The sequence below is a fragment of the Palaemon carinicauda genome, chromosome 6, assembly GCF_036898095.1.
Source record: "Palaemon carinicauda isolate YSFRI2023 chromosome 6, ASM3689809v2, whole genome shotgun sequence".
Classification (NCBI taxonomy): Eukaryota; Metazoa; Arthropoda; class Malacostraca; order Decapoda; family Palaemonidae; genus Palaemon; species Palaemon carinicauda.
The window spans coordinates 136,516,491-136,537,982 of NC_090730.1; the positions used below are offsets into that span (position 1 = coordinate 136,516,491).

At 36.8% G+C, this 21,492-nt stretch overlaps 1 long non-coding RNA gene across 1 annotated transcript in view; it reads left to right on the top strand.

The window, feature by feature from the left end:
• Positions 1–21,279, top strand: part of LOC137642197 (uncharacterized) — a 309,335-nt gene extending 288,056 nt beyond the window's left edge. Inside the window, exon 4 of the long non-coding RNA XR_011044683.1 lies at positions 21,195–21,279. This is a non-coding gene — a long non-coding RNA (uncharacterized lncRNA). The remainder of the gene's footprint in view (positions 1–21,194) is intronic.
• Positions 21,280–21,492: the final 213 nt, after the last annotated feature.

The window sequence follows — 21,492 nt, forward strand, 5'->3', positions numbered from 1 at the left end:
TTTTTTTTTATCATGTTGAAAGTGATTACTAACGCTAGATTAACTCCTCGACTTGAGAGAAATATGAAATTCTACGTTAATGCTTTTAAATTTTCTTGAATACATGATCACTTATTCAAGTTAAAGGGAATTCTGATCTTCCTTGACATATGCACCAAAGAATTCCAATGATATCTCTAATGTAGCCAACTAGTTCCTTTTTACGTATTCTGGAGTTTGACATATCCCTCGGATATTTGGGCAATTTTATTTGACAATACTTGGTATTCAATCACCCAAGTTTAGAACAAACCAAATATTATGTATGTGTGTATGTATATATATATATATATATATATATATATATATATATATATATATATATATATATATATATATATATATATATATATATATATATATATATATATATATGTATATATATTCACACTCACTAAATCCCGTCCGGAATTCTCCGGGTTGGGTCCTGCATCTGATATCGCCATTCTCTCCAGAGACGCCTATCCAATGCCATCTGTGCCAGCTGCTGAAATGTCTCGTCTCTGTTTGCTCTCTTGAAGGTTTTCACCCATGTATCTCTTGGTCGTCCTCTCGGTCTATTTCCAGCCACTTGACCATGAAGCACTATCTTTGGCCATCTGTCCTGTTCCATCCTCTGTACATGCCCAAACCATCTCCTCTGAATATCTTCCACTCTAATCAGAATTGTGTCCTCAACACCAGCCATTTCTCTCACTCTCTCGTTCGTAATTCTGTCCTCCCATCTTACACCACAGATTCTTCTCAGACATTTCATTTCAAAGGCTAATAACTTTTTCTCTTCTCTCTTCTTCAGTATCCAGCATTCAGCACCGTATATCACTGTGGGGATTACTATTGCTCTTAATAGCCTAATTTTCAACTTAATGGATATATTTCTATCTTTCCAGATTCTTTTTAGCCTTCCAAATGCTTTCTGGCCACTTGAGATTCGGTCTTGAATTGCTCTTTCCATCTTTCCATCTGCTGTGAAAAACACTCCCAAATATTTAAACTCATTGACTTGTTCCACTTCTCCCTCTGATAGCTGTATTTCTAAGGCCTCTCTCTGGCGTCCAATTTTCATACTTTTGGTTTTCTCTCTATTTATCACTAATTCATACCTACTGCACTGCTCCTCCACCATTCTCAACACTCTCTGAAGTTCCTCCTTAGTTTCTGCTAAAAGCACTATGTCATCTGCATACCTCATGTTAGATATTTTTGTCCCTCCTATATCTATGCCACCCTCATAATCTCCAAGTGCCATTCTCATAACCCATTCCAAGTATAGGTTGAAGAGGTGTGGTGATAGTGGGCAACCCTGTATAACCCCACCAGTGGTTATGAACTCTTCTGTCAAACACTTTCCTTTTCTTACTCTAGCCGATGTCCTTTCATACAATCTCCTGATGGTTTCCAGTATTTTTGGTTCTAATCCCCATTCCTTCAAAATCCTAATCATTCCTTCCCTCCATATGGAGTCAAACGCTTGCCTGAAGTCAATAAATACACAATACAGATCTTTTTCCTTCGCCCAGAATTTTTCTATGATTTGTGAGAAGGTGAATACATGATCGATTGTTCCTCTACCCGCCCTAAATCCTGCTTGACCCTCATCAATTATTTCCTCTTCTTGCCTTGCTATTCTACTTTGTATGATTTTTGCTAAAACTTTATAAGCATGTGGTAATAGACTGATAGGCCTATAATTTTTGCATAAGGTGGTGTCCCCTTTCTTGTGTGTTGGAATTATAATGTTTTCAGTCCAATCATTTGGAGCTGCTTGTCCATCTACTATATCCTTGCATAAATCACACAACCATCTTTCTACCATTTCACCGCCAGCTTCAAGCAATTCCTTTGGTAGTCCATCTATTCCTGGTGCTTTCCCACTTGACATAGCTCTTAAGGCTTTTCCCACTTCTTCTATCAGGAGATCTGGCGTTTCCTGTATGTTCCATAGCTCTCCTCTTAGTTCTGGATAATCTTCTCCAGTTACCCGTCTTCCACTTCCTTTTAGTTGTTCCTCGTAGTGCGTTTTCCAGATCTTCTCAACATCAGCCGTTGCTGATACCTTGTTGCCATCTGCATCTCTTACAGCAATTCCATTGTTTTTCCAACCCCTTGTTAATCTGTCTACTGCGGTGAATAGCTCTCTTGAATGGCCGTTTCTGAAACATTCCTCACATGTTTTACACAGGTCTTCTATCCATTTTAATTTTGCTCTTTTGCATTTATTGTCCACTGCTCTGCACTTTTGTCTATAACTTGCTTTGTTTTCTTGGGATGGGCTTTCATTCTTTGTCTTTTTTGCTTCTCTCCTCTCTTGGCATGCATCCAATACTTCCTCTGTGACCCACTGTTGCTTTGCTCTCCTTCTCCTTCCCAAAATACTGTCGGCTTCCTCTTTAATTATATCTCGTCCCCGACGCCACTTTTCCTCTGTTGTCTCGAGTCCTATTAGTGGTTCAAAACGTCCTCCTACTCTTACTTTGAAGGCTGTTTTTACTTCCTCGTTCCTCAGTTTATCTAGATTATACCTGACTAGTTCTTGATTTCTTCCTCTGTCTGTCCGAAATTTAATACGGATGTTTGAAAGTAGTAGTTCATGTGATGTTCCAAAGTCTGCTCCCCTCATCACTTTTGTTCCCATCACTGATGTTTTCCATCTCTTATTTATAAGGACATAATCAATGCAGTTCTTATGAATTCCATCTGGGTGTGTCCATGTATATCTGTGCTGTTCTCTATGATAAAAGTAAGTATTTGTTATACACAGTTGTTTACCCTGGCAAAATTCCAACATCCTCTGTCCTCTCTCATTTCTTTCACCTAAACCGAACTCTCCCATCACATCCTCGTAGCCTCTCCTGTCATTTCCGATTTTACTATTGAAATCGCCCATCACCATGACTACATCGCCTGTCTTTGTTGTCTCTATTTCCTCCTCTAACTGGGAATAGAAGTTTTCTACGTCTTCATCTTCATATGAGCTGTCTGGTGCATATACCTGAATAACCTTAAAATTCTTGTGCTTTCCTCTCAAAGTGACAGAAATTATTCTTGAGTTCACCGAATTGTGCTCCAAATAAGCTCTTTGTGCTCTTTTTCCTAACATTAGTGCTACTCCCTCTCTATGAATATTGTCTGTTCTACCTGAATACAATATTTTGATTCCTTCTGACATCATTTCACCTTCTCCCACCCAATGAGTCTCTGCTATTCCCAATGCATCCCAACTGTATCTATTTATTTCTTCAATGGTACACCTAAGTTTTGCTGGTGCAAAGAGCGTTGTTACATTTACAGTTCCAACTGTTGTTATTCCTTTTGCTGACCACATTGCTAATTTCTCACCACGAGGCTGTGGTTTAGGACCTCGGGGCGCGTCGGTTCCCCCGGACGCGGTAGCCATACTACTAGTCCTTGACATCTTTTTCATGCAGGTTTCTTGGCTAATAAGGTAGCCGGCTAGCCACTCCTCTGCTACCTGTTTGGTCCACGACTCCTTATTACTGTTATATATATACATATATATATATATATATATATATATATATATATGTGTGTGTGTGTGTGTATGTGTTTATTAATACACGGGAATGGGTGTGTGCACTTGAGTGTTGAATATCATAACAGAACCTTACATCAGGCGTCTATTCTATTGCGTCTAGTCTATGTTTTGTTACAATAGATGGGTTAATGAATGTAATGTGGAGTGTGATGCTCGCACATTCTGAAATACTAATTGTGCATAACGAAAGGGAACTGCAAGATGGAAGTACAGAAAGGGTTGATTCCAAATGAGGAAAGATGAGAGTGACAGAACATGTGAAGCTACCGAGCCAGCGGTGTTTCTGAAGCGGAAATCTGAGAAATGCAGAGGTAGAGAAGGGATGAAAAATACCTTAATATGTTAGGTATTGGTAAAAGAAGAGAGATTGTACTTTGGTGGAAACAGTATATTTTCAGAGGTGTGATTAGGTTGTACCACCCGTGTGTCACACGAGCGTACATAGGAACGACATCTCTCCTTTTTGTATATATTATCCTTTGTATCTTCGCTCTCCCCTCGCACTGACAGCAACTTGTTTTAACCTGTCTGCATACACCATTGTTAACTGTTAACAGAAGCGGTTGCCGGTTTGACAAGAAATAGCATGTCTGTATTTTGTGACCTTATCGGGACCTAGTGTGTATATATATCGATGTGTCATAATAAAGTTACTCATTTGCTTTCATCTCGCCTTTGAGTCCCAACTTACTCTTGGCCCGTCACATTGGTGACCCCGTAAGTTTACTTGCTCCTCCCGCCTTCCCCCCCCCCCCTCACTGTTACTATGGCGGACCCCACAGAAGTTGGCGCCGCCCCATTGAAACTTTCGTCGTTCGCTAGCGGAGAGGTGTTTGCTTGGTTTCAGCGCGCAGAAGTCCAGTTCCGCATGAAGGGCGTGACACGCTCAACCACAAAAGCAGATTATGTTCTTGCGGCAATACCCGAGGACACCTTCCCTGAAATCTGACTAGCTTTGAGAACAAGGAGATACTCCAATAGCGTATGACACCCTTAAAACATACCTTCTGCAGCAGTACTCACCGTCGCCAGCCGCCCATATAGCAAAGCTTTTTCAGGTCTCTCAACAATCGTTGGGGGGACCAAAGGGCCTCGCTCACCCTAAGGGAAATGACCAGTATTGCTCGCCTGCAACCTGCCGCAGACGGCTCTCCTCGTGAGGTGAACCTACTTCGTGCCCTTTGGGTATGCCGTTTGCCCGAACCTTTACGCAATGTCATACCCGACGTCGATGGCTTACCCATAAAGGACTTGATGACCAAAGCCGACACCCTTATGGACAGCCACTTCACGACCTTCAAGACCTCCATCAACACCTCCACTCCTGACAAAGAGGTCGACTATTCAATGTCAACCGAAGCTGACGTGAATGCTGTAGGACAGACACGCCTACCCCATGATGTGCTGGAGTGGCGGCAAAGTCACTCATCACCCACCACTCGCTCGCGCCCCAACCAACGACTTCCACAGCCACTTACTGCCGCCCATCGGCCGAAATTTTGCTACTACCACTCCCGATTCGGGGCTGCCGCGAAGAAATGTGCCAAGGATTGTCAGTGGCCAAAAAACTTGTAAGTAGGCCATTGCTCATGGTGATCTTTTCTTTTTACATGATGCAGGAACGGGCGTGCAATTTTAGGTAGACATGGGTGCTTGTCGTTCTCTTTTGTCAAGGGAACTCTTCAGGACATGACGTAGTCTGTCTAAGTCTGCCGACGTCTGCCTGGTAGCTGCCAACGGATCTGCAACATCCACCTACGGTTACGAGAACCTCACATTATCGTTTGGAAACGACAAATTTAATTGGAAGTTTCTCGTTGCTGACGTAACATTGCCAATCCTCGGTGCGGATTTCCTCTCTCATTTCCACTTTCTGGTCGATGTCGCCCACCGATGATTGGTCAACGCAGACTCGTACTTGTCGACACCTCTTCAACCCGCCCCCTCCAGTCTCACTCTACACATCAGCACACTCACGAATGCCTACAACCACCTCCTCACTTCATACCCGGAAGTTTTCCGTCCAGAACTTCGGCAAACCCCCACGGCTCCTGCCAAATACGGTATTTATCACCATATCAAGACGACAGGACCCCCAGTCTTTGCCAAATTCAGATGTCTGGCACTGGATCGATTGGCAGCCGCCAAACAGATGTTCGCTGAAATGGAAGAATTGGGCCTTTGCCAAAAGGCCTCCAGCCCATTGTTGTCACCCTTACTCATCATCCTGAAGAAAGACGGCTCCCTCCGTCCATGTGGGGATTACAGGCGCCTGAACTTGCAAACAGAACCGGATCACTACCCCCTCCCAAATATCGCCAATCTGACCTCCTACCTGCACAAAGCAAAGGTTTTCTCCACGCTCGACCTCCTGAAGGGGTATTATCAGGTGCCTATGAACCCAGAAGACATCCCCAAGACCGCCATCACCACTCCCTTCGGTACATACATCCTCAAAAGAGGAACTCCTCCGTCACCTGCGCATCGTGCTCGACCGCCTGCAACAAAACAGCCTTGTAGGCCGGTACAACAAGTGTACTTTTGGCGCCAACGAAGTGTCGTTCTTAGGGCACCGCATCACTCCTGAAGGAGTCCATCCCCTCCCTGAAAAGGTAGCAGCTGTTCAGAACTTACCCACGCCCTCAGCTGTCAAAGCACTGCAGGAATTCTTGGGCTTGATCAACTATTATCACTGTTTTCTGCCAGCCATTGCCGCCACTCTTGCTCCCCTCTACGCCTCCCTCAAGGGCAAGCCAAAGGACCTGAAGTGGGGCCCCCTTCAAGAAGCAGCCTTCTGCAACGCAAAGAATGCCCTATCAACCGCTGCTGCTCTCACTTTTCCCATGCCACATGCCCCTCTCCTTCTCTCCACCGATGCCAGCGACGTCGCTATTGGTGCAGTACTCGAACAGGTGGTCAACGACTTGCCCCGCCCATTGGCCTTCTTCAGCAGAAAACTGTCCAAGGCAGAATCGGGTTATTCTACCTTCATTCGCAAATTGCTGGTGGTGCACTTGGCTATCCGTCACTTTCGCCATTTCTTAGAAGGTACGCCCTTCATCATTTACACAGACCACATGCCTCTGGCGCACGCCTTCACTCGACAGTCTGACGCCTGGTCCGCCCGTTACCGCCGACATCTCTCCGCTGTGGCCGATGCCCTGTCAAGAAACACGTAGGCGGCCGTTCAACTGGGATTGGATTACAATGCCTTCGCTGAAGTCCAATGACAGGATCCAGGGTATCAAGCATGTAGGACATCCTGCACATCCCTCCGTTGGGAAGACGTCCCTCTCGAGGACTCCAACACCACCCTCATCTGTGACGTTAGTACTGGTAAACTGCGACTGTGGATTCCTGCTCCCATGCGCCGACGGGTGTTTGATTTCATTCACGGCCTTTCACATCCCTCGCGCCGTTCTACTGCACAGCTGCTGAAGACGAAGTTCATTTGGCATGGAATTACTAAGCATGCTAAGGATTGAGTCCGTGCCTGTACTTCTTGCCAAACTTCCGAAGTACATCGACACACGGATTCAGGAGTGGGCACCTTTCGTCAACCTCAGCGTCATTTTGCCCACATTCACGTCAACGTTGTAGGCCTACCCACATTACAAGGACAACGTTACCTGTTTACCGTCATCGACCACTCCACTCATTGGCTTGAAGCCATTCCCATGGAAACTGCAACATCCGCCTCATATACATCTGCCTTACTCTCATCTTGCTATCCCTGAGCATATTACTTCTGACAGGGGTACCACTTTCACCTCTCAATTGTGGACATCATTAGTGAATCTCCTGGGCATCACCCTACATCAGACAACTGCCTACAACCCCGCTGCCAATGGAATGGTTGAACGTTTTCATCGTAACCTCAAAGCAGCTTTGATGTCCCGCTGCAAGGACTCCAACTGGTTTACTCAGCTTCCCTGAGTCCTCCTGGGACTAAGGACCACTCCTAAAGACGCCCTGGACATCTCGGCAGCAGAAATGGTGTACGGCGCCCCGCTGGTCGTCCCTGCCGAATTTTTTCCTTCTGCAACCTCCTCCGACGAACTCCAGCGCATACGTCACGTCGTGGGAAAATTTATTCCATGCCGCCAGGCTTACAAGCCTTCAGTGAAGCATCACATACCGACAGACTTGCACTCTGCAACGCACATCTTACTACGCAACGACACTAGCAATCCACCGCTAACGCCCCCTTACACGGGTCCTTTCCTTGTGATCCGACGCAATCCGAAAGCATTCCCACTAAACTTTTGTGGCAAAAAAGACTAGGTCTCCATTGATGGTCTAAAACCTGCTTATCTCCTGCCAGAAGACCCGCCTACAGTTAGCCTCTTTAGATCAGGACGCCCTCTATAACATGCACAGTATGTTATTTTTAGGGTGGGAGCCATGTACCACCCGTGTGTCACACGAGCATACATAGTAACGACATTTCTCTTTTTTTGTATATATTATCCTTTGTATCTTCGCTCTCCCCTCGCACTGTCAGCAACTTGTTTTAACCTATCTGCATACTCCATTGTTAACTGTTAAAAGAACCGTTTGCTGGTTTGACAAGAAATAGCATATCTGTATTTTGTTACCTTCTTACCCAGACCTAGTATGTATATATATTCAATGTGTCGTAATAAAGTTACTCAGTTGATTTCATCTCGCCTTTGAGTCACAACCTACTCTTGGCCCGTCACAAGGTAAGATGAATTGCTATGTGTGTGCACAAAAAGGCTTTAATATACAGAAAGCAAAATAGGGCATACTGTATATGCGGAAGTGGATATATATATATATATATATATATATATATATATATATATATATATATATATATATATATATATATCATAGCCATAACCCCCATCATCATCAGCAGCAGCCGTAACTAGTCCACTGCAGGTCAAAGGCTTCAGACATGTCCTTCCAGATACGAATTTTATGTGCCAGTCTGTACCCGCAAATTTTCTTAGTTCATCAATCCATCGTCTTTTCTCCCTTCCCTGCTTCATTTATAATTTCTAGAGATTCATTCTGTTATTCTTAATGTCCTTCTCTTGCCTATCATTCACATATGTGCTGACCATGTTCATTTCTTCTTGTTACCTGATGTTAGAATATCCTCTACTTCAGTTTACTCTTGTACCCATATATATATATATATATATATATATATATATATATATATATATATATATATATATATATATATATGTGTGTGTGTGTGTGTGTGTGTGTCTGTGTCTGTGTACATCTACATTTATAAAATTATATTTATATATATATATATATATATATATATATATATATATATATATATATTCACAGATAGATATATATATATATATATATATATATATATATATATATATATATATATATATATACATATATATATACATATATATGTATATATATATATATTTATATATATGTAAATATGTGTATTTATTTATGCATGTGACTGAAATTCATTTTTATATTGAAAATACCAAAATTTTCTTTGCACTATATAAGTTATTCGAGCTTGTTAAGCTATGCACGTTGCATAGTCAAATTTCGTAAAGCAAGAGTACCTAACTTTCGTCTGTTTTAATGAACTTATTTCTTAAAATATACTAATTTTCAATGGAATAAGGACATCACAGAATCTTAACCGAATATTGTTTTAGATCATTTCCGTTATGAAACATATAATATGAAAGTACAAAAGTATTTAATTTTGTTGTGAATCGTGCAACTATAGATATAAAATATTCCTTCGCTGCCATTGTATTTTCACTAACAATGAGTTGTTATATGCTGCTATTGAAAATAAAACCTTTTGTTTGCTCTAACGAACAGATATTATAACATTTTCACCCTCATGAAAGGAAGTTGGATTTTTTATTGTGTGGATGTTTCATTTCAGTCAATTATTTTTACTTGTTTAATAATCGAGACATCTAAGGTCTCTCAGAGATTTTTTAACACTCAGAGGATACAAAATTTCGTCAAGATTAATCAAAAGCCTTATAATGGAAACCATCTTTTCTTCAATCTACAATAGAATTCGAATAATTCTACCAATTCTAAAAGCCTGAGGTATTGCGTTTTAGCTACAGGTTCTCGATTTCGGTCGAGTTCTGAGGAGAAGGAGACACTTTCGTAACTGGATCAATTCTTAATTTACATGGAAATGCAATCGAGAAAACTTGTCGCCAGAGAGACTGCAAAACTCATTACAGGTAACTTCATCTGGAAAAAAATCATCTCGGCAAATTGGACCAACTTCGGGTTGTGATATTGCAATCATAAACCACTGATCATCTGATTCGAATTCAGACGAATCGAGTTCAAGTCATTTACAACTAGAAATTTTGAACTCTCGCTTAGACATCCTCGAAGTAAAATTCACTCAGACATGTTCAGAGAGATGGGCCAACGTAAATATATATATATATATATATATATATATATATATATATATATATATATATATATATATATATATATAAATATATATATATATGCATGTATATATATATATATATATATATATATATTATTATTATTATTATTATTATTATTATTATTATTACTACTATCCAAGCTACAACCCTAGTTGGAAAAGCAAGATGCTATAAGCCCAGGGGCTCCAACAGGGAAAAATAGCCCAGTGAGGAAAGGAAATAAGGAAATAAATAAATGAAGAGAACAAATTAACAATAAATCATTCTAAAATAAGTAACAACGTCAAAACAGACATGTCATATATAAACTATTAACAACATCAAAAACAAATATGTCATAAATAAACTATAAAAAGACTCAAGTCCGCCTGGTCAACAAAAAAAGCATTTGCTCCAACTTTGAACTTTTGAAGTTCTACTGATTCAACCACCCGATTAGGAAGATCATTCCACAACTTGGTAACAGCTGGAATAAAACTTCTAGAGTACTGCGTAGTATTGAGCCTCGTGATGGAGAGGCCTGGCTATTAGAATTAACTGCCTGGCTAGTATTACGAACAGGATAGAATTGTCCAGGGAGATCTGAATGTAAAGGATGGTCAGAGTTATGAAAAATCTTATGCGACATGCATAATGAACTAATTGAACGACGGTGTCAGAGATTAATATCTAGACCAGGAATAAGAAATTTAATAGACCGTAAGTTTCTGTCCAACAAATTAAGATGAGAATCAGCAGCTGAAGACCAGACAGGAGAACAATACTCAAAACAAGGTAGAATGAAAGAATTAAAACACTTCTTCAGAATAGATTGATCACCGAAAATCTTGAAAGACATTCTCAATAAGCCTATTTTTTGTGCAATTGAAGAAGACACAGACCTTATATGTTTCTCAAAAGTAAATTCACTGTTGAGAATTACACCTAAAATTTTGGAAGAGTCATACATATTTAAAGAAACATTATCAATACTGAGATCCGGATGTTGAGGAGCCACCGTCCTTGACCTACTTACAATCATACTTTGACTTTTGTTAGGATACAACTTCATACCCCATAATTTGCACCATGCACTAATTCTAGCTAAATCTCTATTAAGGGATTCACCAACCCTAGATCTACATTCAGGGGATGGAATTGATGCTAAGAGAGTAGCATCATCTGCAAATGCAACAAGCTTGTTTTCCAGGCCAAACCACATGACATGTGTATATAGTATGAAAAGTAATGGGTCAAGAACACTACCCTGTGGAACACCGGATATCACATTTCTATAATCACTATGGTGCCCATCAACAACAACTCTTTGAGATCTATTACTTAAAAAATCAATAATAATGCTAAGAAACGACCCACCGACTCCCAACTGTTTCAGTTTGAAAACAAGGGCCTCATGATTAACACAGTCAAAGGCAGCACTAAAATCAAGGCCAATCATACGAACTTCCCGACCACAATCAAGGGATTTCTGTACAGCCTTGGAGATTGTGAGAAGGGCATCACATGCTCCAAGGCCTTTACGAAAACCAAATTGCAAACTAGGGAGTAGATGATTACCTTTAGCAAACCTATTAAGACGTTTTGCCTGAAGACGTTCAAAAACTTTAGATAATATGGGAGTTATGGAAATTGGGCGGTAATCAGTGGGATTTGAGCTACCACAAACACATTTACATAGAGGAGTAACATTACCAATTCTCCAACTAGTGCTAAAAGCTTCTCTTCTTGCTAACTTGCGCAGAATAATAGATAACTTTGGAGCTAAGAAATCTGCTGTCTTTATAAAAAAACAAAGGAAAAATACCATTTGGGTCTACACCTCCAAAAGCATCAAGATCCACCAACAGAGCTTTAATCTCACGAGATCGAAAAGCTACACTAGTTAGTTTAGCCTCAGGAAAACAGGAATGAGGAAGTTCAAGTTTTTCATTACTCTGTTTACTGTCAAAAACATCAGCCAAAAGGGTTGCCTTTTCCTTTGGACAGTGAGTGACTGAGCCATCTGGTTTAAGTAAAGGAGGAACTGTTGCATCTACACCAAAGAGTGCAGATTTAAGGGTAGACCACCATTTATGTTCCTGAGTTGTACCAGATATAGATAATTTGAAAATGTATCTTACGTTATTTTCTAGAAGCAGAGATGGATTGCAATATGAATGGAGATAAAGATATTATTTCTATTAAAAACAGCAAAAAATTATTTACCAAATAACTCTGCTTTTAAGAAGAGAATTTATATTGATGTGGTGGATGTCTATGAAAATTTACCATACGTCTATAATCTTTAAATATCAAATTCTTTAATTTTCTTGTAAAGAAGGCTAACACTACCAAAATACAACATAAACTAACATAAGATTTAAACATTTTCCTATATGTAAATATTTGTAATTATGTCTTGCTATAACAAAAGTTGGCAGTAAGTTTATTTATGTGTGGGCAAAATGGGCAAATTGTCCCCTCATTAACAATGGTTAAAATTATTAATGATGATGAAACTGACTTGGGAGATAAGTGTTCTTGGTTTTGAAATTGAATTTCGGCATGATAATAATTATAGTAATTTTCGTCATATGCATAAACAGTAAATGAAAATAGTGAACTATTAACCTATTAGATTATTCAGTTCATGTTTAATTCGGGACAGACCAGATCATTTAGTTTTCCTTCCCAGTAACCTCTGTTTTTAGAAAATATTATCATGGATGGGTAGTAAGCAAGAATATTAAGAAAAAAATATTATCAGAATTAATCCACCTTTAGAAGCTTTAAAGGAGATCCAAATGGAGATTAGTAAACCCTTGTATGTTGGGACATGCAGAATATTACCCAATGAAAGTCTTAAGAAATCAGTGCTATGCAATTTTCTTTTTAAGGCATTTATGACTATTAACAAATCGTAATTAATAATACACGAAAACTCTAGCATAGGTGCTTCTGATTTTCAACTAGCGAACTTAATGACATATTCCTACGGTGAAGGCTTTGGCATTTCAGAATGTTACAGTATTCAGAATGCAGTAATCTAGTATTCAGGAAATAACTGTTAACAGCACAGTAGGTAGTAGCTTTCAGCATTGTGTTTCCTTGGGGAATTCAAGAGGAGAAGGAGGATGTTACTAATATATTACAGTCGCCCTGTGGATACCAAGTATTGAATCATTTACATGTTTTCACTATGTGCTATCCTTTTCATAGCATCCTTAGGTTGCCTCTCTCTCTCTCTCTCTCTCTCTCTCTCTCTCTCTCTCTCTCTCTCTCTCTCTCTCTCTCTCTCTCTCTCTCTCTCTCTCTCTCTGTATGTATGCGTATGCATATGTGTGCAGTTATGTGAGTTGAGTGACCTAGTCCTCCATTTGTGTGTTTGGCGAGTGACTATTTAGGCACTTTATTTTTACAGCTGTCCTCAGATACAATAATTTAATGGCACTTCGTCCCCTAAATTTTTTTGTTCAGTAAAAGACAGCATTGCAACCGAATATCGACTGGTTTAAAAAAGGGCTTTCATGAAAATAGTCTTGATAATAGATTGAATGGAAAATGTGTAAAATGTTTATTGATAATAATCAATCATGTCAGCAAAAGCGACATCAGCAAAGTAAAAAGGAAAAGCGACCTATTGATCGTTATCAAAAAGCAATATAATGAGGATATAACTCGACGGTAGTTTGTGGTGCCAGAAGAGAATAATTGTAATTATCATAAATCTCTCTCTCTCTCTCTCTCTCTCTCTCTCTCTCTCTCTCTCTCTCTCTCTTACCGTGATCACAGTTGAATTGAATTAAGACATATCAAAATTTTCTCCTAGTTGTTAGACATAAGACCCATCTTTGTTATATTCTAATCATGTCGCAGGATTTGGTTCGTTATTACTCGCATTAATTCCTACGGCTCGGTTGTGCAGCTGAAAGTGAGTTGATGATAACATTTTAATGACTAATATTTTACTAGTATAAAATTAATGTGAAATACAAGTTTGTATTTAGGTTTTTTGTTTGTTTTTTACTTTTTCAATAAAAATTGTATGTGTAACCAACATTTGATGTTCTTTTATAACTGATATTTACATCATATCAAAGTTGATAAGCGTTGTTTCAACTTGAAATTATATGCGATCTCATAAGTGTCCAAATATAATAACAGTTTCAGTTGTACTGTCCAAATTAAGTGAGTTGCATATCAATTTTATGGCTTTCTGGTATAGGAGTAGACCATTCGGGAATCTTGTGTGAACCTTTTCAAACTACTAGACTTTCATAACCTTCTGTTCTATAAGTTATGAAGTATGCTGGCTTTTTTTTAAGTGTGTGTCATCTTCGTGGTTATTTTATAACTTGGTGGTCATGTGGGGTATGACTCCAGGACATATTCATTACATGTTGAAGAAAATACATCGAAGCACAAGTACGCCGTGGAGTTAAGACCAAAATAAGACTGCTTGGCGTGGCGAAGTCATGCTCTCTTAAGTATTGGCCCTCTATTTTTCTTTTGTATTATTATTATTATTATTATTATTATTATTATTATTAGCTATGACCCTAGTTGGAAAGCAAGATGCTATTAGCCTAACGGCTCTAACAGGGAAAATAGCCCAGTGAGGAAGGGAAATAAGGAAATAAATAAACGATATGATAGATAATGAATAATTAAGTTAAAATATTTTTAAAATAGTAACAATATGAAAACAGATATTTCATATGTAAACTATATACAGACTTATATCAGCCTGTTTAAGATAAAAACATTTGCTGCAAGTTTGGAATTTTGATAGCAATGTTATTACCAAGAATAGAATTATCCTGTCCATTTTGTAATATTCATAAATATCAAACTTTCCATAGCTGTTATCGTTATCAGTCGCGTTTAAGATTGGAAATTAGAAAATGCATTTTTTTCTTTGTTCGTTAATCATAGGGAAATTCCATTTCTCTCTCTCTCTCTCTCTCTCTCTCTCTCTCTCTCTCTCTCTCTCTCTCTCTCTCTCTCTCTCTCTCTCTCTCTCTCTCTAAACGTAATATAAAAGAATATTGTTTATCATAAGAAAGACGTCACTTTGTTTTCTCCCCCAGTTATTTTCATGAATCTATGTGCTGTGAAAGTCTAAATAGATATCAAGTTACTATTCAACGTAAGAGAGACTGATTTTTACTAGATATCTATAGAACTGATTTATTAAATATTCATTTACTATCTGCTTTGACTTTTAACATGATAATATTTTACTGTATCATACACCATTACAATGCCTGATATATAAATGTGTAGTGTTATCTATTTTCAAATGGATGTTAGTAAATTAAAAAAACGCTTGTTGACAAGATTTACATAGTTTGATCTTACATTGTAGGACACAGGAATACTTGACACACCTTGCCTTGAGGAACCGTATCCTGTGTACCACACGCCTATCACACTCGTAAACTGTAATGGTATCTCCTTTTTTTTTTTTTTTTTTTTTTTTTTTTTCTTTTACTATCCCCTCGCACTGTAACTTGTTTTTGCCTGGATGTGCTTGTATCAATCTGTTTGATTTTTTGTAACCTTCTTTCACGGAAACTGTTGTTATAAAAGCTTGCTGTCTGTTGAAATAAAGTTACTTGCAATTACGCCGTCACTCCGGGGTCACCAATGCGCGGATGCACCAGTTAGGTGGTAACTGAGAAACGGCCTAATTGCAAATAACTTTATTTCAACACACAGCCAACTATTATAGCAAATCCGCACACCTGACACACCCTTACTGCACTGCGAGCTCTTGTGTGTAGCCATGACAAATCACCTCTGCTATCCACCCCCCACCCCCTTCGCTATCTGTTTGGTTAATCACCATGCAGTAATGGTATGGCAAGATGTAGTTCATCAAATGGAGGTGTACCAGGAATTCATGTGTCATGTGGCCAACTGTACATAAAAAAACAAGGTATTGTTCAGCTGCGTTGTAAATTTTTATTCAAGTTTACCGTTCATGGAATGCACTTCCGTGGAGAGGCAAAGAGCAAATATATTGTAGAAGTGAATAGAATACCAATAATAAAAAAAAAAAAAAGTAAAGAATAAATTCGCCCCCTTGCGCCTCTTTTTCAGCTGGAATTTTGTTTTTAATTCCCTAGGAAATATGAGTGCCGGTGTTATTTCCGCTCTCTCTCTCTCTCTCTCTCTCTCTCTCTCTCTCTCTCTCTCTCTCTCTCTCTCTCTCTCTCTCTCTCTCTCTCTCTCTATTTCCACCAGAAAGTAGAAAAGACTCTGTACAATTCTTTGTGAAAAAAGGATAGGAAAGAATCAAGAAATTACGGGAAGTCATCGGTTTTTATACCGATAGGTTACTCCTTATTGAATAAAACACTGAACAACGTAAAGTTCTCGACTCAGATAAATGGAAGCGCTTTCGAAAACGACCCTGGGAGCGTTTTCCTAACACCACATCTAGCAGTAATGAAATAAGACTTTGGTGCTCGATACACGAAAGGTCTTTTACTTATATTAAAAATTTCAATTTTAAACCTTGACAACTTGGATAGTAGATACTTTTTTTAACCTTCGCTTTAGTCGTGATTTATGCATAATTGTAAAATAGTATGAATATAAAGATAAAATGCCACAGTTGCGTAATGAACATCTCGATTTGTGTTGTATATCTTTGGGTACAATTTCCACTCAAATTCATTGAAAGCTAAGCAACAATGAGATAAGGATTTCCTTTGCCACTTATACCCGTTTCCGGAGAGAGATATGTTCGAGGTTCCAACCACAACAGCAAAATATTAGGTCACTGGGAAGTTGACCCTTCATTGTAAGGTCAATAAATGATTAAAAACGAAAATTAGAATCAACGGAAATCAGTCTTGGGCATTTTAACAAGATTGGCATCTGTTGAATTTTTTTCCTGCAAGAAGTAATGATAAAACTCTGGGGTATGGGTAACTATAGAGCAGGGAGAGAATATAGAAATGGTCACAGGTTTCAAATGATATAATTTCTTGATATCAGATTGTATACTTTTTACCTTATCCGAAAAAAAGAAGTGAAAAACCATCGAAAAAAATTCATCTGAAATTCTGATAATAAAAGAGAATAGCAAATACCTAAGGGCATAACTCAAGTTGTTTGAAAGACGCTATAAATTCAAATTACAGTTTTATTGCGCCACAAGGAAACATTATTTTTGAATCTCGTCTGTAAATCTATTACTAGAGAGAGAGAGAGAGAGAGAGAGAGAGAGAGAGAGAGAGAGAGAGAGAGAGAGAGAGAGAGATTGGATTGTATATTGAAAATAGTATACCCATTAACTCATCTTGTATATATGTAGGCTTATAGATAAAATCTATGTAGACATAAATCTTGAACACTGTCATTAGATTTCAAGTACAGCGCGTAGTTTTCTGAATACTTTTCGTATGTGGATAAATAAACCTTATCTTCAGTGCAGTTAATTAATGGATATTGTGCAAATAAAGTTTTAGAAATTAAGTCAATTTTACTTTCGAAGAATCCAAAAATCTATAACTCTTTATCAGTGACTAGCAAATAGATATTAAAAATTACGAGGTCACAAACCATACTAGAATAGAGAAACATTTTAGCTTCTTTATGATAGTAGAGAGCTCTTCGTGATTTTAGTCTCAGCACTTCATTGCTAATTCAGAAATCACATGATCGAGAATTTCATGAGAAAATAGAGGACAGGTGTTTCTGAATTATTCCTTACACACACACACACACACACACACACACACACACATATATATATATATATATATATATATATATATATATATATATATGTATATATATTATATATATATTTATATATATATATATATATATATATATATATATATATATATATATATACAATTATGTAGGTTTCTATGCTAATATGCATGCCTTTATTCGTGTGTAGGTATTCTGAGCTGTGTAAAGGTGCTCCAGTAATTAGATGTATTTACGTTTAGTTTCTGGTTTGTGTGAATATATTAAGAATTGTGGAGTTGAATTGAATGATAGTTGTATATAGAATTGTAAATATGAAAACATTAAACAAGAAATTACTATAATAACTTGATTTTATTGTGACGAAGTCGTAAAAAATTATGATTAAAAAACCGATGGTAATTCCATAAATTTCGTGTGAATATTCAAATAGAAAAGACACCCACCTTAGTTACTTGTATCATAGATAAAATTGTGATATGAAAAATTATCTTATATTTAGTGGCTAATCTTTCTTTTGAATCTAATTAACCAGCCTTTCATGTATTGCAGAACTGTCGAGAATATCAAAAACCTTTTTTTTAGAAACAGAGGATGCAAATTGAAATAGTAATTTTCTTAATTATGAATAAAAAGCATAGAAAAACGCTATGAATTTGGGCTTGAAAATTGTAACAGTCTTAATTGCTTTTATAGCAAAGCTGAAATGGTAAAATAAAAGTATATTTTTGCTTTATAAAATTTCACTTTACAGTTTATTGAAAGTACACATTTTTTCTGAACTAAGAAGTATACTAAACTATACGTATATTTCCTTTGTCACTATTTGAGTATGATCATGGATTTTGTAGATTTTGTATCATCTTTTTTCTTATTAGAGTTATGGGTGCCAGTTGGAAACGCCATTGCCTGGCGATCGCTGCACTGAGGTTCGAGTCCCACTCAAACTCGATAGTTTCTTATTGTGTCTACGAAATCACCATCCCTGTGAGCTAAGGATGGGGTTTTTGGGGAGCCTATAGCTCTACCTGCTGAATCATTAGTATCCATTGCCTGGCTCTCCCTTTTCCTAGCTTGGGTGGAGAGGGATTGGGTTCTGATACATGGTCAGCCTTATATGTGGCCTTTAAACCTTTAGATAAAGAACACTCACACATTTGAAATATACATAATTTTTACAATATATATATATATATATATATATATATATATATATATATATATATATATTTATATATATATATATATATATATATATATATATATATATATAAAATGCCAAGTTACAAACATACCAATTAGTTACGGTGGTGAAGATAGGTTGATTTCTATTCTAAGTAAAAACAACCTGAATTCGATAGGCATATGCACAGAAAAATTGTTATAGACTTTTAGCTCTCTTCGTGGCTAAGTGGTAGTGTCACTGTCATACAAGTATCCTGGACCAGGGTTCAAAACCCGTCCGGTCAGATGCTGTTGTCTTTGAGTGATTTCACCTGGGGCTCTGATCCCAAGGTCGGTAAGAGAATCCAGACTTTAATGTATCAAAATATATGGTTTATTTGAAGTATGAAAAACACATTTAAATGTGCAAAAATCATCATTAATCAGATGCTAAGTCACAAACCTACCAATTAGCTACGATGGTAAAGATGGGTTGATTTCAATTCTAAGTACAGAAAACCTGAATTCAACAGGTATATGTACAAAAGAATTGTCATTGTCTTTTATCTTTCTTCGTGGCTAAGTGCTAGTGCTACTGTCATACAAGTATCCTGGACCAGGGTTCGAAACCCGGCCGGTCAGATGCTATAATCTTTGAGTGATTTTGCCTTGGGCCCTGATCCCGAGGTCGGTAAGAGAATCCAAACTTTAATGTATTAAAATATATGGCCTTTTTGAAATATATATATATATATATATATATATATATATATATATATATATATATATATATATATACTGTATATATATATATATATATATATATATATATATATATATATATATATATATCTATATATATAGATGTATATATAATTATATACAGTATATATATATATACATATATATATACATATATATATATATATATATATATATATATATATATATATATATATTTATATATGTATGTCCTTATAGCCCAATAGGAGGCCGGACAAAAGCGGTCATCATAAAAAATATTTTAATAAGGGTGTTTATTCACAAGGTAAATAGAGTTCGTTGGTAAAATCCACGTGATCCATGTGAAAGTTTCTTGAATATTATTTATGAAACGTTTCATATATACATGCAAACACATACACACATAATATATATATATATATATATATATATATATATATATATATATATATATATATGTGTGTGTGTGTTGGTGTATATACATATATATATATATATATATATATATATATATATATATATATATATATATATATATATATATATATATACTCTTGCATACAAAAATATACATAAATATATATATATATATATATATATATATATATATATATATATATGTGTGTGTGTGTATATATATATCCACACACACACACACACACACATATATATATATATATATATATATATATATCTGTTTATGTATGTATGCATGTAGAGAGAAAAAGTAACATCCGTTATTTACGTTAGTATTCTTGCTTTTATAATGGCGTCTCCAGGCTCATAATGTGATTAAACATAAATATATTGCATCTATACAAGATTGACTTATAATTTTCAAAAACATTTATCCCTTGGTCCGTTTGAATGTTGTGATTAATGAGATCGGTAATTATGGTAAATCCAATCTCTCTTTAAGTAGCATTTGGTGTTAAACATTCTAGATGGTGATAAGATTAATTTTTGGCTCTGTTTAACAACTTTGAATAAGACGAGAATAATGAAAAGAGAAATTTTTCTACCCTGAAAAAATACTATGAAAGAATTGATCAGAAATGATACAGATGAGAAGCATTTATTTTCAAGGGCGGAGAGAATTTTTTTTCCTGATTATTCTACTGTATAACATAAGTCTAAAGATTTATTTTTCTTTTCTTCATGGTTGATTATTGGTTTTGGTTGAATACGAATGAAAATACCCTAGATATGGCCTAATCATGTAATGAAAACTTAAATCCTTGTTTATTTTGCAGTGACGTTTATCTTTATTTCTGAATAACTTTAATGATGATAATTATAAAACTTTTATTTTATTATCTTAAACTTAAGAAGTATCCATTAATTACATTGACTTTTAACTCACTTTATTTCTTCCTTCTTGCTGTCCAACATCTTGAATTTTACTTAGTGCAGCTGCAAGGTTTACCCCCAGTTGCTCAGGGATTCTGAAAGGCATCCTAGGTAGCAGCGCATGCACTCATAGCCAAAGTTCACGAATTTATTCCTTGTGATTTTTATTTCAGGGGCTGCTTGTTATAGGACTGTGGGATTCCGTATCCATAACAAGAGCTTTCAACTCAATTGCAGCGAAAGAGATTAAATAAGGTAAGTGTGTTTTCTTCCCACCTATAAAACTAAAATTTAATTTCATACGAACATTTTTTGTTTACACATTCCAAGAATGTCATTTATTGGTGTATTTTGTTTTATTAGAAATGTATGTAATGAATAATTTCAAATGCATTACGCAAATCATGCTCAAATAAAACTTTAATGCCCTTTGACCCCCTTGAATAATTTTTTTCAAGACTTGAATTATAT